Source organism: Eucalyptus grandis, chromosome 3 (genome assembly GCF_016545825.1).
Source record: "Eucalyptus grandis isolate ANBG69807.140 chromosome 3, ASM1654582v1, whole genome shotgun sequence".
NCBI classification, from domain to species: domain Eukaryota; kingdom Viridiplantae; phylum Streptophyta; class Magnoliopsida; order Myrtales; family Myrtaceae; genus Eucalyptus; species Eucalyptus grandis.
Genome location: NC_052614.1, coordinates 68,023,549 through 68,047,533, shown reverse-complemented (window position 1 = coordinate 68,047,533; position 23,985 = coordinate 68,023,549). Strand labels below are relative to the sequence as shown.

At 38.2% G+C, this 23,985-nt stretch overlaps 3 long non-coding RNA genes across 4 annotated transcripts; 1 reads left to right on the top strand and 2 right to left on the bottom strand.

Moving 5' to 3' along the window:
* The first annotated feature begins 7,023 nt into the window (after nucleotides 1-7,023).
* LOC108958867 lies at nucleotides 7,024-10,566 on the top strand. The gene is made up of 2 exons (XR_001986269.2): nucleotides 7,024-7,965; nucleotides 8,101-10,566. It is a non-coding gene; the product is annotated as an uncharacterized LOC108958867 (long non-coding RNA).
* An 890-nt stretch (nucleotides 10,567-11,456) lies between these two features.
* Nucleotides 11,457-14,990, bottom strand: LOC104438575. Of its 2 annotated transcripts, XR_005549706.1 has the most exons (4): nucleotides 14,342-14,990; nucleotides 13,170-13,318; nucleotides 12,991-13,086; nucleotides 11,457-11,972 (listed from the first exon to the last, which is right to left on the bottom strand). It is a non-coding gene; the product is annotated as an uncharacterized LOC104438575 (long non-coding RNA). The 2 variants fall into 2 exon arrangements; XR_724676.3 differs by having other exon boundaries at nucleotides 11,457-13,086; nucleotides 14,342-14,982.
* Nucleotides 14,991-19,204: 4,214 nt separating this feature from the next.
* On the bottom strand, nucleotides 19,205-19,987 carry LOC120292257. The gene is made up of 2 exons (XR_005550052.1): nucleotides 19,646-19,987; nucleotides 19,205-19,570 (listed from the first exon to the last, which is right to left on the bottom strand). It is a non-coding gene; the product is annotated as an uncharacterized LOC120292257 (long non-coding RNA).
* Between the last annotated feature and the right edge of the window lie 3,998 nt (nucleotides 19,988-23,985).

Sequence of the window (23,985 nt, the reverse complement as noted above, 5' to 3'; positions counted from 1 at the left end):
GAGACTTGAAGTTCCAAACAGACGAGACCAGAGCTCTGTCTCCATAAAAGTTGGGCCAGAGGACATGTTGTGAACCAATGTATTGAATTTTCCAACCAAGGCTCCACACAAATTTTATATAAAATATTCCATTGGATGTCAAATCAGTTTCGTCCACCCAAATAGAGTTCGGCACATGGATATGTAGAATGGCTTCGACTGAGGTTTGGCAAAGTGTCTGATTTAGACTAGATACATCACTTGTTTACAAATTCAACAACTTGATTGAAGGAAAAAATTTCAATTGAATTGCCAAAAGTGCCTTTCGACTGGTCGATGAAAAACAGAGGATTTTCACTCTCAATCAACCGCTCAAAATCCTGAGAATTGTTTCAAGGCCCACACACTTCCTGTTGAGAGTTTCGACTGAGTTCCAAAGGCCCACCAATAATGCATCTGTCAAGCCGAAAGCATGATGGGTCTTCCCCAACAGATTTTGTGGACTCGACAGAATCAAGAATTGGTTTCCTGAAATCACAGAAGCAATGTTGACGTAAAAAGCAGATTGAATCTTTTAGACATCTCATTCTCGACGTGGGCAATGTTTTAACTTGTAACTCGCCACTCAGAAAGCGTGGTGGGAGGAAATTTCCTCCGACCAGGGACGGAGAGTGAAATATTGCCCTCTTCGATTAGAAAAGCATGTTTGTAGCTCAAATCCCAAACACACTTGATTACATGTCATCCAAGAAGATCATATGCCGTCCTTTTCTGTCTCAATAGTATGGTCATTCATACCTTTAACTCAGCTAATGTCTATTGATGCAGATGGAAGTGTGCCGTCCATGTGCGGCCGCCGGGTAATGCTGAACCCACGGGGGCAGCTAAGCACAAGTTCACTCTGAGCAAGAGGCATTATGGTTCATGTATACAATACGATGCATTCGGATCAAGTGATTAACAACTTAACCAGCGTATGATCTCCATTATGTGCATGCACAAGGACAAGATGAACGAACACTGACATTGCCCAACTAAAGTGTAGCCAGCGAATAGGCCAAGAGGAGAATAATGAAAGCTGAAAAGTACGCTCTGTATTGCATGTCCTCTACATTAGACAATCTCTGATCCCTTGCATTATTAGCTCAATAAGCTCGCATGTGGCTTGCAGTTTCATGCGACCACAAAGAGAAACAGATCTACCAACTCCAGTTCATTCATGTCTTATATAAATCCTCCACTTCAATTATACGCTCAAAAAGCCAAGGGACTTCTGCTCAGTGTAGTTTTAAAAACGTCCGTGTGGATAGACAAGTTGTGTCCAGATAAGTTTGATTGGTGGCTTAAACAACACTGCAACGTTCGTGTTTCAATTGTGTACAAAGATAGTAAAATCAAATTTGGTGGAGTATAATTTATTTATTCCGGCTTTACCAAAAAAAAAATATTTATTCCGGTGTCTTTTTATAATTTATCGACCGTCATATCACTTGATTATTCATTATATCAATTTTATAATTAGGTTTAATATACCTAACATTACCCTTTCCCATGGCCCTACCAAAGAGGTTGCTCTTGACTTCAAGTATAGAATATATTAAAAGTCTCGAGATATAAAGTCTCACTTGCTCCCTCGACTAAATCAGTTCATTACGTATATGTGAATATTTAAAATGGTACTTTTTTCTACGGCGATTAGATGGTCTAGGGCAAGTTTTTGGCGCATCAAACGAACCCTCTGTTTGGGACGAATGCACCTTCGACGCCTAGGTGAACTATGATGCTAACTATCAACCAAGCCAAGCACCAGTTACAGTAACAACACCTAGGAAGATTTCAAAGAAAGCAAGGACGCCAAGATTAATGTGCCGTCCTCTTTTCAATGTGAAAGAAAGGACATCACGAGGCGACAGAAGTGACTACTCAAACATTAATCAAGAGCGTAAGTAGTATAACTCACAGCAAGGAAATACAAACATACGAGCATGACCTGAACCAGCGCGTTAGGTGAAAGAACAGCAGTACAAACTCATGCTCGTGTCTAATATCACTTTGCATACACTCTTCCCTTGTCACATATTGAGAAGCGTATGCCTTGAACTGGTGTGTTAGGTGAAAACTTCCTCCAAGATAGGGCCAAATGGAGCGAAAGATCCTTGCTTCATACGCAATTCCAATTGAATTGGAGGGTTTCTTCAAGCAATAATGGAAGGTTTAGCCTATTCACAATGTCTTGATTGGGTCATATGATGGTACCTTTTAAGTACCAAATCTCATAAAATCACAATCATATCATGATCACGATTCCAATAATCACCCTCCCCTCTCCCCCCACCTCCCAAATCCGATCAAAGATAGGCTATTCACACCATGGTGACTCACGGTAAATCAAACACGAACAGCGATGGCTACTCACTAGAGAAGAGAAAGAGAAGTTACCTTTTTACTCAAGATTTCACGGTCGAATTACCAAGATGAACCAGAGAGATGGGGAAGGACAAGTCGGGGTCAAAATCAAAGAAGACACAACTGTTGCCAATGGTGTCAGGCATGTGTGCGCCTTCAATTCGGGAAGATGGGGACAAATGATAAAGCGACAGGAGGAGAATATGCATTTCCACGAACTTGTCCCCCCAGACATTTGTTTGCTGCTTGGGTATGGGGATTAGGTTGGACTAGGTGACCCCCAACTAATGAGCTCAATTTTTAATTCTCTCAGTACCTCCAACAATATTCATTTAAAAAGGTCAACTACCCACTAATTAGGAGTCACCTGCTCAAAAATATTTCTACTTTTCCTAAGCGGTAATCATCGACTTTTACGATATGGAGAAATTAAATTAATAAGAAATTCAGCTCATCAGAATAGGATAAAGACTATTATCAAACATCAGCCCTGATCAAATTACGCTCACAATTCTAAATTTGAAAAATGGTTTTGTTGGAAACCTGATGTAATTTAGCTAACTATATAGATTAAAAGGTCCATCCCGTTTGCACAAGTCACAAAACAAGCCTGACAATGCGACCTTGGTCCTGCACAATCCGAGACAATGACTCCCATCTTTGCATTTCTCTTTTTTTCAATTGCATAGTCCATCTCCCTAAAAATCTCATTTAGCATTCTCTAGATTGATGTATTCAGTGAATTCCCCTCGTGATACCGTTGCGAGACATACATTTTATTAACATTTCAATTGAGCTGCGGTGACGGATTCATCAAATTCCGAGTCTAGGCCCAAACCTTTCTTAGCTCTAGCCCCGAGCAGTGACTGTAGCCTAAACTGAACGTTCTGCGCCTATGGTCATCATTCTTTTTGCCACTAAAATTGACCCAGTGGTTCCTTAGGATAGAGTTAGGGCCTTCTCTCGGTTGAACAAAGTAAAACGCATCATCTTGGATAAATGCTTTTCCTCACTGTCATCAATCCAATCAGGCATCAATTTTTTTCCCTACAAAATGCATAATATTATCATATTATATACATTAAACAAATATATCAATGATTGAATATAGGCGTGCCACGCCATCGTGTCCCTTGATATTCCTCTTCCTTATACAGGACAGATTAAGTGACGCGGGAGACGATCTAGATCGCACTGAGATTTGTTAAAGATCTGCTGTCCAATTGGTTTATTAGGATTCAGAATAATTATGTTATTTGATTTGATGATTTAGCTAATTCAAGAGAAAAATTACATTTAAGATCATAAACTTATTGTACAGATATCATTTCAATTATAAACCTTTTAATTAGGCCAATTTAATTCTTAATCTTTTAATGATTTACCAATCTAATTATTCCAGCCAATTTTGGTTGAAAACCGCTAACATGGATGACCGCCTTCTTACAAGAGACGACCTATATTAACATCGATAACTTTTACAATTTTTTTTTTTAAATCTAACATTTTTAATATTTTATTTTATTTTATTTTTCAACTATGGTTGGCTATGGTTGTTAAGGCCTTGCCAGCCACTGGGTAAGAGCCTAGAAGCCGATACTAACCACTAGTAAGGGTCGCCTTGCTTGCCACTAACAAGGCCTTAGTAGCCCTGGACGGCCACAATGGGGAAAAAAAGAAAAGAAAAAGAAAATTTAAATATAAAAACTCAAAAACATTATTAAAAAATTACAAAATTTGTCTATGTTAGTATCAGATGTATCATGTAAATAGTTAGTGTCAACATAAGCATTTTTTCAGCCAAAATTAGCCGGAATGACTACATTAACAAATTGTTCAAAGTTTACTACTAAATTAACCAAATTGAAGGTTTATGACTAAATTAGCATCTATATGAGATTCGAGATTTTTTTGGCAATTATTGTCTTATTTAGGATAGAGGATACATTCTTGATGTGAAAGTTCTTGTAGGATTGCTTTAATCTAGATTAGTAATTTAATTATTTTGTGGCGATTTGAATTTCATATTTTAGGTAGATTATCTTTTCATGACTTGGAGATTACTCAAATGCATCTTAGGCTCTTAGTTACACATAATTGTGAAGATTAGGTGCTTCAACACAACAAAATAGAAAGTGAAAACGAGAACGAGAAATAGAAACATAAGGTTTATCCTGATTTACCTTTAAACTAGGGCTATATCCAACAGATGATTTTACTATAGCTAGCCCCATCTTCTTAATGAGGAGTATAAATCACACCCCAACAATAACCTTGGGTCATTCTTGAGAACTTTTCCTTCTTATCTTTCCCTTTGTTTTTGTGGGGTCGGTGATGATTTAGAGTGGCATATGGGAATGGTGATTAGGTTAAGGAAGACCTAGATCAGCTAATCTCTTCCTTCCCATCCTCCATTGTGGAGCTTTCAACCTCGGCAAGATGAGAAAATTCTTGTACTTATTACTTGTTCAACACACATCCCCACTTCATTTGGTATCAAAGCTATGTCTCTATAATGATCCAGCCCAAAGAGAGTAAGAAGTGATCCCCTAGACTAGAGGGCCTAGATAAGGGTGGCGCTTTTGATAGACTTCTAAGATGGTAAGGGAGGCAAGAATGAACCAAATAATACATTAAACGGGGGGAGAACTATATGTGAAAATTGGAACCAACTCATGGAGCAATGACAACGTTTAGATTTGGAGCCGCAACAACTCTCTTTGAGTGACTTATTGTTAACCTAGGCTCTAATATTATGTGAGATTTTGTGGGACTATTGTCAACTGTTCTAAAAGCTTAAGTTATCAGATAGAGGGATTGTTCATATTTAATTAAGCTATCAATTGAAGGCATTGTTCATATTTAATTATTCTATCACTCTCACTCACACTTAGTCTAATATTGAGTGTGAACATATTTTATTGAGAAGAAAAATGAGACCTGAAAATATTTGAACTTAGGGCCTACTCTTTCCACAATTGATGTGAGATTCTCCTAACAGTCTCTTCCTCACACATCGTTCATTGGGCTTAGGTTTGAGCCACAATAATCTTTCCGAGTGTCTATTGGATCCAAACTTGTTAATAACCTAGGTTTTGATATCATGTGAGATTTTGGTGAGATCACTATCGATTATTCTAAAAACTTAAGTTATTAGATGAATGTATGATTCATTATTTAATTATTCTATCACCCGCCTATATGTAATGCCCACATATATGTCAAAGGTGAAAACCATGAGGTTCAGTATGAGACAAATCAAAGTAGACAATGCACAATAGTGAGTTAATTTAGAGATATCATAATGTCTAAACAAAATTTCGTATGAGAGCTCAAGTTTGAAATGCCTTTGTGTTGAACAAATAGTGACGGAAACGTTAGAGATTTATGCAATAGCAAGATAGAGGAAATGAAGATAAAGATTGTCCAAATACCGAAGATCGTTTACTTTCTTAGATGGTTGAGCCTGTAATCTTTCCAAGGAGATGGAATCTGAAAAGGTGAGAGCCATCAACCACTTGAAAGAGGATTTGGAAGGGGAAGCAGCGACGATGGTATGGGATGATAAGGAATCCGTGCGAGCCGTCATTTAGGATCGCTGTGGCGATGAAAGCGAAGTGTTCACATTAAAGTTTCTCGAAGAAGATGGAAAAGGCTGAAACCGTTGCTGATTCAAGTGAGATGCATGAAAGTGTTTTGGAAGAGTTCGATCACGAGCATTTTCAACAGGAAGCAAGCATGTGATAACGATGAAGAAGGAGATCTAAACGCATTTAAAGTGGAACGAACGCTGAGAGTGTTTGAATTGGTATTTCATCATTTTTAAAACACGAGAAGGATGTGTTTTTTCTAGTCGAGGGAGCATGGTACAACATTATGAGATTTATGTCATTTGATTCCGTAATATTAATATAGGATATGTTTCTTGATTTGCGGGTGTTTTCGGGATTTTAACAATAGGGTGTGGCGACACATTGTCCTCATCCAATCAATGACTATTGTATGCCTCATTAATGCATGTACCATGGACAGATTCATCCAATGACAATGTGGCGGTACCTTTTCTATTGTAGGCCTCAATAACCCCATTGCCAATTCTTATCAAATTAGCACACTTGTTACCAGATGAATGGTACCACGTAAGCGCTTCCATGCGGTATAAGTTATTATCGAGGACACTTACCTTTTGCATTGTATGCCTCAATAACCCCATTGCCAATTATTACCAAATGAATGGTACCACGTAAGTGCTTACATGCGCTACAAGTATTATTATAGGAATTCTAGGCACATTAACATCATTTTACTAAATTGATTCATTAGATAATTTGACAGATTGCAATTGCACATTCAAATTATCAATTCATGCTCAACATTCAATAATAAAAATCCACCGCATCACTCAATAATTATATTAACGAGTGCTCCTAGATATTTGTTAAATACTCGACCCCAGAAATAATTATTAGGCATATCGCTAGAGCAATTGATGCATGTGAAAGCTGATCACTTAAACGAGCATCTCTGTAACACCTCCGAACGACCGTCAGTAGGAATAAATTACCAATATCTGTCCGAGTATTTACGTCACACTCCAAGGCTTTTCTTCACTTTTATCAATCGTGGAGGGCACCTTGAATTTTTCGGGGGTCCCCCCACTTAGGGCAACCGACAGCGTCAGGTACGGCAAGTTGCGCCTGAATCGCACGTCCTCCGCCCCGATTTCCCCTCGCCCAACGTGTGCTTTTTCTTTGATCATCCAGCGATGATCGAGGTTTAATGGCAGGAAAGAGATAAAAAGGTGGGGTTGTTCCTGCGCAGTGCTGCAAGCTGCAGTGGTAATCTGATCAGATCAGGCCCCCAATATTCTCTTCTAGGGATTGGCAATCCCACCCACTATAAATACCACCCCAAAGATCATCCCCTCTCCTCCCACCATGAACAGGCCCTCTCTCTCTCTCTCTCATCTCTCCTTCTCTGCCTCTCCTTTTGCCTATCCACTTCTCTCTTTCCAGACCAGACACCTTTTGTTGCTCTCTTTAGATTGATGGGTTCGGCTCAAAATCTTTTTTTTTCCTTTTTTCTTTCTTTCATTCTTTCTTTCTCTCTCTAGTGGAGCTTTCATGGGTTTTTCGTGGAATGACCCTGTTTGTGTTCTTCCACAGCTTTCTTGAACTGCATGGTTATAATTGGAGAGATGCGAGGAAAAATGAGAGGAGACCCATCTTCTCCTTTTTCTTTGTCCTTGTCCTCTTCTTTTTGTGCGGTTCAAGAAAGCTGTGGGAAGATACAGATGGGGTCAAGAAGGAGGAAAAAAAGGAAAAGGTCTTTCTTTTGAGGGATCTGTGTGACTTCTTGAGAATTTCGTTGCCGTTACACAGGTTTTGTTTTGCATCTACAACTCCTTGGATTCCCTGTAGAAGTCTCTTTTTCCTGCGTATGTAATCGCTTTTTTTGTGTTGGTCAGATGATTTTCGTATCTGATTCACATGAAGATGTGATTTTTACTGAGTGGTGGTGAAATTTAGGTGTTTCGCGAGTGTAATGGACGTTCGTTCTGTGGATCCGTCATTTTTCGAGGTGAGCAATAATGTGGAATCCATGAAAACCATGCATAGATCTGGTCAAATAGCCAGAATTCCTTTTAGGATGGCTCCTTTTTCTTTAATTATCTCTTTTGTATTATTTTCTGTGAAACCGTTTCTTTAATTACAGGCACTGTGGGAAAGACAAAGTAGTTAAATGACTAATCAGTCCATGGGCATCAGTCAAAATATGTAAGTAATTCATGCTTCTGATCTGTTTGCCTGTTTACTGCATTGGCCTGTCAGCACTTTGGTTGCCAGATTATTCCATCATGATCAGTCTTTTCTGTGATTGATATTAATCACTCTGTAGAATGCGGTGCTTAGTATTGAATTATGACGTGCTGTTATTATTGGATATTTCACATTTTTGAACTACTATCGTGTGTGTGTTTCTGTTTGCATTTGCATTGGGTTTACTGAGCTATTTTTCCCTCTTTTAATCTTTGTTTATGATGTTTTTTTTTTTTTTTATTTCATTGCATAATTCCGGAGTCCTAATTATAATGCATGTTTTACTTGTTTCAAATCTATTTTTTAGGAGCTCCATCCACACCAAGTTTAAGCTTTGAATTAAGCCTCTATACCTTGTCAGTTGCTTTCAAGCTTTAACTAAAAATATGGGAGAAACCTTTGATATTTATTATGTACAAAAATTGTAAGTTAGGGTTTCAATTTCATAATCGAAAGAGCTTTAGGGAAATTTTTTTTGAAAAATCAATAGGCAAAGAAAGTGTCCCTTGATCAGTTCAAAAGGTCACATCCTGTGTTTTTCCTCTTAAACCCAGTTTGCTCCTTGATCACACCGTCCTTGATTATCTTCAAAACTGCTCTCTTAATCGAAACACTGCTCCAGAGAACAACATACAAACAACACATTGCCATTTGCATGTGATTGCAAAAATGGGATCCTAATGTTGCATTTGATTCTTAGATTGCATAAAGTAAGAGTTTCTGAACCACTACTTAAAACCTTAGAACTTGAAAGGTCATATAGATACTGTGAAAGGTTGAGCTACATTATTTTTTAGGTCGGACAGCTACATAACTTGAGGAGCTGCAATTTGGCAAAACACTATGTCATGGACCAAAACGAGCTGTTACAAGCTGTGATGTAATGGACCTTCAGTTCTAGATCTGTTTTTTCAAATGGCCACACCTCGTCAGCCTTCACGAATTTCCGCCGAGTCAATGGATATACTTTATGTGTTCCCTATATTTTAGCCTATTGAGGCTGAATCCAGACAGTGAACTGTACCATTTTTTTCTCGAGTTCTTGTTTTTTTTACTTGTTTTGGACAAGTGGATGTGGTTTGGAAATTATAGCATAAGAAATATGGACAGCTCCATCTGGTGAGATCCACCTTAAATACAGGTGGGGTTCTTGGTGCATACCATTCATGTAAATTTTTTCCTCTCGTTTTTGGTGTGCTTGTAATTGGGAAGCTGTTTCAAGACCAATCACTCCTGTTTGTCATATAACTTCACGTATCCACTTTATCTGCCAAAATTCGTTTACTTTTTGAGTTTGTGCAAAGCTTTTCAATCTTTCTAATGATGAGGATGAATACTGTAACTGCATTTCACAGGTAATTCCATTATGGTTGTTGTGATGGGTAGTTATGTGAAGAAGAAAGTGGCCAAGTTATTTTGCATTTTAATGAATTTCCTTGCCATTTCAAATGGTTGAGCCATGCATCATGGTCTTGCTAATGTGGAGCAAGATGATATCCACATTTTACCTTCTTAGTTTTCGTCATGAAGCAGGCCGGTTTCAATTCCCCTTGTTTTCCCCTTGAACTCGTTAGTTTCCGTCTCATTAATCATGTTTGATTGAGCACCCTGCCTCAAATCATATCTTGGAAAATGTAGGTCAAGAATTCTTCAGATGGGAGTTTAATTGTTTAACTAATCTTGGGCCGCAATCTGTTTTGAAATGCCGCAGTTCTTTATACGTATATTTCAAGCATTTCAGAGGCTTTTGTTTTATTGAAATGTCAACGACTTTGATAGTTTTACTATTTTTTGGTTACCGTGCCAAGAGGGTGACTATTATGACAAGTGACTTAATTTTAATATAATCTGCATCGAATAAACAAGTATAAATAGATGTATCTACAAAAGAATATAATTGACATAGATTTATTCTATGGTTTTTTGTTTTTTTGGTAAAAGGTAAGAGGTATATAGAGTAAGCACAAAAGGCTATACGATTGTACAGCAAGGGGGGCCTCGGCACTAGTTTACACTTAGAAAGACAGGAAATCCAAACGAGTGGAAGGGGGCTGGGGGGGGAGAAAAGGGGAGGGGAGAGCTGTGAGAGAGATACAAAGCTAATAAAAAAAGCAGCAAAAGAAGACCAAAACAACGGCCAACAAAAGAGACGGGGGCGAAGAGCACACAACACTGTGGCCCGCACAAGGAAAAGATGAAAAGAGGACAAGAGCAAGAGGGACACCAAGATGGGAACACAAGCCGCAACTTTAGGAAAGACGCGGGAGAAAACCCAAAATGGTGAATGAGAAACATATTGGATTTGTGTTGTCTTGATGAGGTCCAGTGTAGATGCCAAATAGCTATTGAAAAGCATTAGCCAGAAAATACAATATATACAACCTTTTCACCATTTCTTGATATATGATTGACTTAATCTATTAGAACAACTTGACCAAAAAGAAATCTGTAAAAAAGTATCTAGAAAATATTTAAACCAGATTGAGTCTTGAAAGTTCAAGTTTAGTGACCCCGTAATGTCACCTCTGTATTCCCTCTCTATTGGAAAGACAAAGATAGACAGGGAATTAGGGGGCCTCACGGTGGTGTATAACTTTCCATTCCTTGTTAATTTCTTGATGACTCAAAGAAAATTAATAGAATCATTTACCACATTTTCCTCTCACCTTAAAAGATAAAAGGAAGGCAAAAGATAATCTACATTCGAAATGGTGAGATACTACGTTGGGATCCGGAAGTTTTGATGGCACGCGCTTCTTATGAAGATTTACCCTAACTAGTTGCTCTGGCAAAAAGCATTTTTATCTCTTATGGAGTTGTCCAAGAGCTAACAAATGAAGACAATTCAATTTGGAAAATATTTTTACATAATGAATGTAGATATGCTAATCCCATTTGGTTGTATACAGTAGAAGTGCTAAGTTTATACCAGTACATAGATCGCAATAATATGTAAATCTTGGTCAGTTAATTGGTTGGTAAAAGCTATGTAGCCGTATATTCTGCCGATCTGTGGTTTGTTCTGTCCAACGGAATCTACACTATGAATCTACAAATGGACTTTGAGGCTGAAAAATAATGTTGACATGGTTTCCGTGAAGACTAGGTTTAATATTCTCTTTAAACTTTAGATTACAGGGGCATGGTCGTTGCAACATTGTTGATCGTTGTTGTGAGGGAGGGAGGGAGGGAGGGAGGGAGAAAAGGGGTGCCGGGGGAGAGAGAGAGAGATTTCTTAGTACATAACAGTCCTACTAAACGCTTGTAGGCATGTCTGGTAAAGCGTAGCGCTCCCTCAATTCTTTTTCTTGTAACAAAAAGTTTGCATGGAGAAAAGTCTAGGTTATGAATTAGATTACATATGCTTCCTTTTCAACCCAATCGCATACGGAACTAGATTTTGTGATTTAGCTCTGAAATGGTAGTGTGGCTGTTCAGTACATATACTAGCATTGAAATGTTTGTATCTTCTGAAGAACTGCACAAAAGATGCGTCAGTGATGATAAAATTGAAATGGATCGGATACTTACTTCACCTTTTAGGTCCCCCGCCCACTTGTAAAAGGGTGCACTACTTCATCCCCCAATTATTAAAGTGAGGAACATGTCGCGTGTCCTTTATCTCCGGCGACGACAATATTTCTGAGCCTGACCTTTTCTCATTTTATCCCTATATTTGGTTTGGGTTACTTTTGATCTTATTCGGCTGCAAAACCTGGCTGCTAGTTTTTCGGTCATTTTTCGGACTCTCAACTCCTTGTCATCTCCCTTCATTGACAGGCAGAATACAGGTCTATTAGATGCAATGACAACGGGAGCAACATTAAGCCTTTCTGAACTAAGTGAGATCAGCTTTATCATCTGTATGCTGTTATCTTCTGTTAATAATTAAGGCAATATCTTCAATAAGGTCCAATCTAAATAACAAAATATTTCCAAGTATTTTCGTTTGCCACAATGAAATGCTTGTTCATAGGACTCTGTTTAGGTATGATATTGGCAAAAATTTATGCATTGCGTATTGAAAACTTTGTTTTCTTATTGACTTGATTTCAGACTTAGCGACCAGAGAAGGATGGCCTTGACCTGGTGAATTGATCACTTTTTCCTCCCATATCAAATCATAAATACAATGTAACTGAGCTTATTCAAAGAGCCCATCTATCCACTTCTACTAAAAACCTATAAAAAATTGTTAAAGAGTACATGTAGTATCATACATACTCACTATAATCATAGTCACAACTAGGAAATGAATATTTGCCACAAAACATATTAACTTTCTGAGCTTTCAATGTGTGGTAGATGGAACCATATTGACACAGCATGTATGCACAATGTGGTATTAACAAAGGCTGGTCACAACAGTCGCAAATCTGTTCACTATTTTAAAAAAAAAAAAAAAAAAAAACTGGAGAACCAAAAGTCATCTTTGCATCTTATAGTTCTCTAGGCTAATGTTGCCTGGAAAACATCTCAATGGCATTTAAACTAGAGATATTTGCAAGCTTCATGGTGTGTTGAAACCATTTGGACCCTTTTAAGTATTGAAAGCTTTTTGTTAATGGCCAAGAGATGGCAGCTTCTTAAAAATGTATATCTTTGGCCAGTGTGGTTTACCATGATTGCTTGAAAATATAGCTGAAAATGCATTTCAGTATTTTCAGAAGCAAAATCGTATATTAAAATGGCCTAATCGGTTTTTCAACCCTTTAAATGAAATAAAAACGAAAAATAGAACTTTACTATGTTTTAAACATTTATTGAATCTGAAAACTAGGATTACCTCTGCAGGGATGCACTGAATTTGGAGCAAGAATATACACCTGCTGAGAGCATCAGGCGCGATTCAACACTCAACAACCATTCCAACTTGACACGTCTGTGAGAAAAAAAATCACTCACAGAAACTATTAACAACTAAAATGAAAAGCGAAACATGTCAGAATTGCAACAGATCCTTACCTGCTCTCAATCTCTTTCTCTCTCTCCGGCTAAAAACGCGTATGGCGAATGAGAGAGAGAAACGTGCTGTGGCCTGACATTTCTTCTGAGCCCTTCAACTTTCTCTTGAAGGGTTCATGAATTCAGATCCAATGAAGTGATGTTGCAGCCTGTAATGGGCAGTTAAATGATCCTCAGTTTAATTTAGCAGCTGGCAAAATGCAAGAGTTAATTGGTACTTGGCCACTCTTTTTTACCAAGATTTCTATATGTACCTTTAAAATTACTGTCGAAAAGAGAAGCGTCTGAAAGAGTCAGACTAAGTAGGGTAAAAACTATACACCTACGGACGGATTCTACAGATAAGGTGGTGGACAGAGGCCAATTACAACACGTATTATTCCTCAAATGTTAAGGTTTTTTAGAATGTGATTGAACTGGTATTTAAGGGAGTGCAGTATAGACAATCTCCTAGAGCCAGAGAGAGGGAGAGAGTGTTGTTGTGTGTGTGTTCATGTAGGTAAATTCTTGAGGTCACATGGTGACAAAGTTTAACCTTTTTTTCACGGAAATATAGGAGATGATGTAGTAAGACAACTAGGGATGGCAACAGGTAGAACCGTTTATTTTAATTAACAATTACTGGTGCTGGAGATAAAAAAGGCAGGAGTGAAGGAATCTTCCCCTGCAACACCACTCCTTTATCACCATTTTGATCGAGTGATCAGAATTTGTTTGGTTTTTTGCAGAATACAATTGAAATGTTTTTCATAAATTTCACTGACAAGGGAGATTATGGTGTTTACTTTTGCTTTAAGAAAATACGGCCCTTTTCCATGCATGGCCTCAAACGTGTTGCAGTAGATAAAGACTATAAAAGAGAGAGAGAAGCAAATCAGTTGCAGAAATCATCTTCTCTTTTTTCAGAAAGACTGACGAACCCACATTGTACACGGAACGGGAAATGCATAATTCAGTTAAAATTGTGCCACAAGTCACGGCCATGGTTACTTCAAAGGAAGAACAATGCATAATTCAGTCGAATCACCCAATTATCACACACAATTCTTGAGGTTTTGATTTGCAATTGTATGCTGAGATGTGTTGTGTGCACTAGATCTGACAATTCACCATACCAGTTCTCTAAAAAGAAAGAACAACCGAAAAGGAAGGACAAGAACAAGTGGTGTTACCATAAAGATGAAAAGAGATCTGAAGCTGCTGAGTTTCACAACATGTGTAGAACAATATTGAGATAGTTTGCTCTCCTTTGCAACCCAATGGCTTGAAAAAAAAATCCTGAATTTGCCATGTTTTCCCACAGCTTTCTTGAGCTTCTAATGATGTTTTTTTCAATCTTGCGTGTGTGTCTGTGTGTCTGTGTGTCTGTGTTTGTCTGTGTGGCTGTGTGTGAGTGAGTGAGTGAGTGAGTGTGTGTGTGTGTGTGTGTGTGTGTGAGAGAGAGAGAGAGAGAGAGAGAGAGAGAGAGAGAGAGATCAAAAGACTGGGAGATAAGAAGTTCAAGAAAGCTGTGGAAAAGCATGACAGGACTTGAAATTTCCAAGCTGCACTCACTTTCACCTCCTCAGATCTCACATTCCCTTCAATCTTCTAGCTTCTGTTCACAAAGTTCCACGCCCACGGCCACACACGCACACGCCCTCTCTCTCTCTCTTTCTCTCTCTTGATGTAGCACCGAGAGAGAGAGGAGAGAGGCCCATACAGAAGGCTTTCATGGACCACTCCAGCACAAATCTGCAAGAGAAAACCAGCTTTATAAAGTGGAAGAAGGAGAAGACAGTAAGTAGGGTTGATTTTACCCACAAAACCAACCCCTTCCTTCTTTTTTCTCAAGTGAGTGCGTTGTGGGGCATGCAAGAAAATGTCAGATTGGGCTCAGCCAAGCTAAGAAAAAAAATTGAAGGAACTGAAAAAAATTTTGGAAAATAAAAATACAAAATTTGTTGGTACACAAGTTTTGAATTCTTCCCGTACTTTACTATCATTATTTTTTTTTGCAGCAAGGAGGCGTTTCGCTCACCATACTAAGCCTCATTTCGGTATAAAAAAAAAAAAAAAGAAGAAGAAAAAAAGAGCAATCCACGTGAACGCTGAAGGGAACATTAGAATGCTTTGGAATTGACATCAAATAATTACATCGAGTAGAAATTAAAAACAAAAGCAATTGACCCTAATTTCATAATAACACATTAAATACGCACATCTTATACAATGAGTTAAGTAAGACTCACGATTCTAAATATGACCCATTTATACGGTGAGATATAGAGTATCCTTGGATGAGAGAACACCGTTTGTGTAATTCGTATGTTGACACAGATTCATATGTTATCAAACGCAAAACATTTAGATATTCTTAAGTTAAAATTCACGTTGTATTAATGCAAATGGAATATGACTAAATTATAAACATGAATATAACACATCAATTAGAAATCACTAAATCATACGTTCTAAAGAGCACCTGGAAAGTGCAAATAAAAACCTAAAAATGATGTAATTAGATATAGGTATACAGTGCTCAACGCATGAATGAAGATGTTAGTATCAGATTTTGCAATTGGTCACCATGAGTTCCATGTTTGTACCGGTAGTCAAGCAATTATTGCATCATCTTGGAAATTAGCACTCTCAATCATATGGGAAGTTGCTCCAAGAAAAAATATATGGGATGAAAATTCTCTGTGAAACCAATCCATTCAAACCACATGCCACCATGTGAAAGGGGGATCTTCTTTTGATTTTATTTGGGAGATAAAGGTATGGGGTGTTCATGGTCCCCCAATCGTCATGTTCTGCTTTTCTTCTACATCAAATTGAACATCGATCTAATGGAAGGCGTTTTATACATTATCTTTTTTCTCTCCTAACCTTCCAACTTGTGGATCGATTTTCCTTTTCATTTTTTAATTTTCAGTACATTGAGAGGTTATTCTAGAATAGAGAAAGCAATCGCGACCCTCTCTTCATATAATATTTGGTGTGATATGGACATAAAGCTTCACTTGTTAGGACTTTTAAATGGATTGTATGTGGAATTTTCTATTTTTTCATACCATGTGCACAAGATATATTTACGCACGAAGAATCATGTTCATAGTTTTTGTACCTATGGAGATAGAATAATTCAAAGGTCGATTAAGAAGGTTAAAATTGGATCAACAATCATTTTCGTGTTGTCAATGCTACAATTAAATTAAATTTGATTTGAATTCGAGTTGGTTAGATCCTTATAAATAATTATGATGATGGATATATAAAACAAATATTCTGACAGAAGAAAAAGGTGTTGTACTTTGTTTAAGTAACCGGACATGGGATCGCATGAAACCTTTGTAGAAAAGTTGGAGACAGAACTAAGAAAGGGTTTTTCATTCAAGTTCCAAACATTATAATAAATAGGTTGAGTTCTAAATCTTTATAAAAAGTGTACCTCACTTAATATTCAATCGAATCCTTAACCATTATTAAGAAATGTAATCTAAGATTCTCACACAGCCAAATACCTGGAATCATAAGTGACTTTCAGTCCTCTTCTTTGAACGGGCTCGACTGCATCCGATGCATAAACTTCAAGAATCGTAGTGTACTTTTTATGTTAGCTTTACTAAAATTTGAAAAATCCCTTAGACTTCTTTTTTCACTCTACATCTAAAAACTTGAAATGCCGCATAAAAACGGAAGGTTTTTTTCCCCATCAAAGACCGAATGAGTGTCCTGATAATCTATTAACGCTAAATTTTGTGTGTTGATAATATTATGTACTGAGAGTGAAATAAAATTTTGTTCGATAATAGCTTAAAATTGTATATTGGTGGGTTTCTTGCCAAACATCAATTTTTCCCCCGAAACTTCTATTATTTACAAACTTTTGCCCTAGAAAAAAGTACTTTTAATCTTATTTACAAAAGCCTGCCTTTTTTTATAGCAATATCTCAATCAATTAAGGGAAACATTTTTTTTTTTTTTTAGCAAATGTAGAATATTATCAAGTAATTAACGTATTTTTTTTTAATTATTTTTAAAATTTTATTATAATTATAACATAAGCTGAATATCAAAAGGTGACATCTGTCTTCAAAACTAGAACAATGATATATATTTGTTGACAACATAAAAACCTAATGGCTGCGGTAAACAATTGCATCCTAAAGTTACTAGTAAATGATATTGCTATATACATACCGTATAAGCATTGTTGTAACATATTATAAAATTTAACTCAGTTATATTGATTAACACAAATAAAGTTATTAAATGACAAATGTGATAATCATTGTCGTAGCGATATTGTTATACTATCTCATAATATGTTAATGATAATATTATCCCTTGGCATAATCATTGATTGCTCGATGGAGATATAATGTGTGAAGACAACCTAATAATTATCTTACATATTTGTGAAATATATTACTGTTTGCTCAAAAAGTGACCAAGTCTTTGATTGGATAAGCACATGACTCAAGCGTGAATAAATGTCAAGCATGTGACCCATTGTTGACGACCACAAAGATCAATGTTGATATTGACACACATCGATGATTATTGCCGATCAGTTATCGCTATATGATGGCATGTGGCTAAGATGGTCGATAAAGGTATTGGTTATTGAGATTGGTGATTTGTCAAGGCATCGAGGGAAAGTTAGACGAATAGTGAGTATCAAGTTGTAGATAGGGAAGTTGTTGAAAAAACAAAGTGATTGAGGTCAGGAAGCAATAGGCATACATTTTCAAAGGAATAATCGTTCAAGGAAAAGATCATGACATTGTGAGAGTATGAATGCAAAATTTTCAAAGTTGGAAGAACATGGATAAAATTGTTGGAAAATCGTTCAGGAGCAATTATGACACAACTACTATAAATACCACAGATCCTCTACTGGAAAAACCCTGCAAAAATCAAACAAATTTACTATCTTCCAATTATTCTTACATCGTTGCATGGTGTATTTTTTAGTTATATTTCTCATATCCACGTCATTGATTAAATTCTGGCATGTCTCTTTATCCTAGGTGTCGGGTCATTAGTCTTAGCATCTTTGCGTTCTCAAGTTTTTTCATCGCTTAAATTTTGGAATAATTTGTTTGCATTCGCTTTCCTTGTACAGTCTATATATTCTAGGCCTTGTCATCAATTAAATTCCAGCACAATTTGTATTTGTACAGTTCTATTTGAAGTAAAATTGATGATTTCTTTCACCTGTGATATTTTTTGTTTGGAGTTGACGCAAAATCTATCTTTTTCAAATGAAAATCGAAGAATAACTTTTGGTTAAAGATATTTCGTTGCAGGAGAGATTCCAGCGAAACAATTATATAACTGAAATATATCAACCTATGTTAGTGGAATAATTTCTCAAAGTATGTTTTATTCCTTCATATTATTCTTACCTTCATTAAGTTCAATAAACATTCATTTCTTTTTAGTGGATCCTTCTTGACATTATTTGTTAATTTATTCACTTGTAGTATCCTTCGTATCAATGGAATTAGATTTTAAATTGGAAGATTTTGGGTTTTGAGTTTCTTAGAGATATCGATGAGATGAGACGAGATAGTTAAATTTGATAGTATAATCCACAATTACGGAATATAGATCATAAACAACTTGAGTTCCATATGAACTCAAATGAACCATAGTGTAGAACTATTAAGTTCGCATAAATAACATGCATATAACATATCCATTATCATTAATAAAGGATACTTCGAGGACTGAAAACTATGAAAACTAGGAACCCACTTCCCTTCCTATGTCGGTATAATATTTTTTTTTTTTTTTTGGTAAAGAATGTCAGTATAATATTTATCCATAGATAAATATGTAAATATAATCATAAAAATATTGTTATAATATCTTATAAATACAATATGATACCCATCACCGCACGTGGGCACCTCTATCGATTGGTGGTTGGTTTTCAGCGTTTGGAGAGGGCCTGCAAAGGAATCATTGACAAAGGGAGACCTCTACATCCCACTTGCAATGAAGGAACTTTAAAGAGGTTACGTAGCCATGGGTAAAGCATATGATCTCGTACCGTTTGACCAGAGCAGGGTATTATCAAAGTAAGTTACAGCACGATCGGAAGCGGAAAGGTCGCTATGACCAAGCTTTTCCACCTGGAGAGAGGCAGGTGCACGTGTGGGAAGTGGCAAATGTTCAAGTTTCCTTTCTCCCGTGTTCTAGCCGTACGCCGGAGACGAGACCAGCTCCTGAAGATGGCAATCCGTAGAAGTGTCTTACGCAATTGAGAAGCACTCTCAAACATGGGCGCCGCGGTTTAGTCCTTCCCCCCTCGTGAAGATTTTTGTCCGAAACCAGAGATCCGGAGAACGATTCCACCGCTGGAAACAAGGCAGTCGGAGAGAGGGTACACCACAGTCCTAACATATCTGCACAGAAATGGACGTTAACGAAGGTCGAAAAAATTGTACGCTTTGGACATTGCTAGGACATGAAGATAGAACCTGCGCAGCAGGACAAGAATGGCAGCTTAGACACCGTTCGGGTATAATCTACTGGCGCTAAACTCGCAAATGAACAGGAGAGAAGAACAGCCCACTTCCTTCGTTGTCATCGAAATGGAAAAATGCTCACCAGCACCATCCGTGGATCTTCCAGCGTCTCCTCTCGACTGTACCGGAGCAGCACCGCAAGAAGCCAAACGTGCTTTCTCCGAAAGGGATGACCAATGATGGGCTCTGAGGTGATGGCGTGTTGGTGGATTCTTGTGAAGGGTTTTGGTTTTAGCAGCAGGGAGGAGGACGACGGAGGCTCAGAATAACGTAGGATAAGGCGAAGGCGAAGACAAGAACAAGGACAGCAACATCATTGATCCAACGCACGATTGCGATTCCCCTTCCACAACGTGGTTGGCGGGCCCGGTCGCGGTCGAATGGGCCACGAAAACTTGAAATCGAAGTGGAGGGGAGGGGGGCAATTTCGACCGAGGCCCAGTTGCTGCAGAATTCGGGGCCCACCTGGTCGGGCCCACTGCCAGCACCACCACCACCACTTGTTATATCAAATTTGATATGTGGTGGGGCGTAGGGCAGCAAGTTGAGAAGGGGCGCCAGTCCCAGAAAAGGGAAGTAATTGCAATTATGTGCGAACGTCGTACCGAAGCCCATCTACTTCGGGCTCGTCACCTGCCGTCCGATTGCGATCATGATTTCGACTCCGCTGCAGCTTCGCATGGTGATGTCTTGACCCGATAACGACCTTGGACTGTATGATGCATGGTATTACCTTGAGTCTTTGTAGAATCCCGAGTGACATATTTTGGAACCTTATATGGTCCCTTTAAGAACCGTGACCCGCCTCAAGTATAAATGTTTTGGAGAAATGCTCTGTCGATTCGAATCTTTCGTCTCCTTCACGTGATTCATCTGTCTCTTTTGTTTTGTCTTGAATAAGTCTTTAGTAGGGTCTTCATTTTCTTCACTTATTTGTTTGTGAATAGGCTCTTCAGTGATGTCGTCTGAATCTGAGTCTTCTCCATCCCTTTCACACTAAGGTTGTTAGTTTCGATCACGGGATCACCACAGTACAAGCACATTAGAAAGAATCACAAGGAAAACAAGAGAGAGCGAGGGGAGAGGACCATGGCCAAAGATATTCCTTTGATTGCTTTTACATTGATTATGCTGGTTGTGTATTTACTATTTCATACGGTGATATGGCGAGTTGAACTTTCGGTATTTGCATTCAATGCGAATCGACATACTTCCATGTAACCTAAATGTTAGTGATATTCTTGCATTACATTGATTGATATAACTTTCTAAGATGGCTAAGCCGATGCCATTTTCATCAAAAGCCCATTTTTCTGATTCCCCATGACAGCACGGTGCAGTCATTATTTGCCTCCATCTCACTGTTCCAAACCCCCCCGCCCAAATTCTTCGAACGAAACAAAAGTGGGGAAGGAGAAAGAGACGACGGATTGGGGACCTAGGCGACCTTTTTCCAATTGGCATCTTGGGATTGCATGGAGCCAAAAGAACCTGTTAAAGTCCGAGCTCGTTGTGGTAGAGCAGCGAAGCAAAGGTCAGACAGAAAAAGACAATTAGAAGAACAGGAGAACGATTAGATGGTTCTGTAATTAACCCTCGGGAGCGACCCACCGTCGAAGTAAATTCCAAGAAATCAAGCAGTGAATTCCCTCCCTCTCTCTCTCTCTCTCTCTCTCTCTCTCTCTGTGTATGTGTCTGTGATGAGGTATGATGCATGACAAGTCAAGTGCACGAGCAGGAAGGAGCAGGAACAACATCATCTGATCAACATCGCACTGTTTTTGCAGTGTTGGTGTACGACCGCAATAAATCCAAGCGTCGCTCCTATATTTGACAAAAAAGGCTGCGGACAAAATCGGTCTACAATGCTTCGCGATTTCAATTTTTCACCGGAATAATTGCACATGCAACTCATGAAAAAATCAATCGAGTTTTGCGCCAACACAGATTTACAATTATGTACGCTGACGTGTAATGGGAAGCAAAAACATTTAAATTATTTTGGATGATGGGTTTTTCTACTTCTGTTCTCCTTACCCCCAAGATAAGATAATTGAGAGAGAGGTTGCTACAATGGTTAGTTGAGCATTTTTTCGTTTTTGCTAGTATGAAATAAGTACTCTTTTTCGGGTTGGTTGTAGGTATTGTCTGGGGCTTTCTATTAGATTAAACATTTTTCATTATGTTGAAGCATATTTATGGAGGTGGTCATAAAATATATAAAGAAATAAAATTAGGGTTTTATTAGTATCTATCATATTCTATTAACATTAACGTGCTCTTTCATCAAGTTATTGAGTGTAGGTGTTACTTTTGACTATTTTCTCTTTCTCTCTCTTGAAGGATCCTAGAATATTTAACATTAATGTTAGTCTAATAAAAAGATAAACGGAACCCTCGTCTTTCCTACCATCGTCTACCCTAACATTGAGACCGTAGGTGTTTATCGTTCCAATTCGCTTGTTTTTTGTCCACCGATCTTCATTCTTGAGAGCATCCACAACCAGTCGTCATTCGAGAGTAGCACCATCTTCCTCTACTTGTCGCGGTTTCAAATCTGCTTCAATTGTCTCTGAAAACAGTTCTATCTCATAAGCCATCGATCTCTTGGTCATCATCTGGGGGAGTTGTCATTCCCTGCGACTTGTTAGTCTTGTTGCCGGCATCCTTGTCTGGTGAAGTCTACCACAAGTCGAGAATCTCTGTTCTCTATGTCATTCTACTGTGTGTCCTTCTTGATCACGATCATTGGTTCTGCTTCTCTTTCAAAATCAAGCCACCGCTCTCGTTAGATTGTTGGTTTCAGTTTTAGTATTCTTTTTTTGTTTCCCATCCTTTTCAATTCCCAAAGTCAAGCACACATTTATTGAGCAACCAAAGTTGGGCCTTGTGGGGGGAATGTAGTCTAGTTTGCCGCAATTCAAGTTGATTTGTACAATGTTTTTATCAAGGTTGTGCGGGTGTCATTAGCTACATCTATTATCTAGTGTGAGGAGGCTTACACAACGATTTAATCTCAAATTCTGGAAGAAAGTTGCACCTATCATATCAATGTTATAGCTTGAGGAACAATATTGAAGTATATTCAAAGATATTAATAGTTAGTGATTACTCATAAAAAAGGAAATTAGGGTTTTGTTAGTGTTTCTCATACTCTAGAAATAGAGCCTTCTATATCTATTGACTCAAGATATAACCTACACAACATCTTATTACGTTTTTTTGTGATGGTCAATGCCACAGCCATCATAGATCAGTACAATGCAAAGAGTCATATGGACTTCCAACGTGAAAAACCAATAAAAAATGTCCAAAATGTTGATCTTAAAAATAAAAAAACCTGCCTGTACTCGCCTAGTTCTCACATAACGAGAAGAGAATCCTCCACTTACATATCAACAATTGTTTGCCTCTGCACTAGTGGTTTTCTTGGCCAATTAATGGGTTTCACTTTCATGGCCCATAAGGGAGAGAGAGACTGTAACACCTTTAGAAGACTTCCAACTATTCTCAACAGTCAACCGCTTGCAAGTAACAGCAAATTTGGGATCGGCTATCATTTGAATGTGGTAAATCCCATGAATAGTCTTCAAAAGTGGGGGGGAAAAAGAGAGGGACTTGGGCAAACTTCAATTGGTTCAGTCATTTGTCTCACTGTTCTACTCCCTCTTGTTTTTGGCCTTTTCTGCCCCCATAATTCATATGATTCTGTTTCGAAAGAAAAAGACTTATGCCTTTTCTAATCAGTTGTATCATATAATAAAGAGAGCCAAAAAGAAGTATAGTAAGGGGACCATCCTAAAGGAGGGGCATGTGATGCAAGGAGGGAATAGGGAGTTGGTAGGGATGAACCGAATAGGGCATCGAAACAAGATGAGATCCGCCGGATCAATTAGATCCGTTGGTGCTCACGCAGGGATACTTGAAAACTGGCAAAATGAAGAAAGGGGAAGGCAATCTCGAGACCAGCAGATCATAACAAGCCAGTATCGATTGCAATCTTCAAGTCATCTGAACGCAAGAAGATAAAAAGAAAGACTTTATTGCCATATCCCATTTACAGAGAGAGACACGTATCGAATTCCGAATGGAGGGTCACGGACCGTGATGGCAATCTTAAAAAAAAAGAAAGGAAAATTATTTTCGGCCTTAAATATAGGTGTGTTTCCAATAGCAATAGGGTGGACCGTGGGCTGCCGTTGGATCTTTTTGGTGCCTACGACAAAAAGGGACAACGGAGGTGGGCGCACCACCACCGGAACCGGGGTCCTCTGGGACGAAGTGGGCCCCCA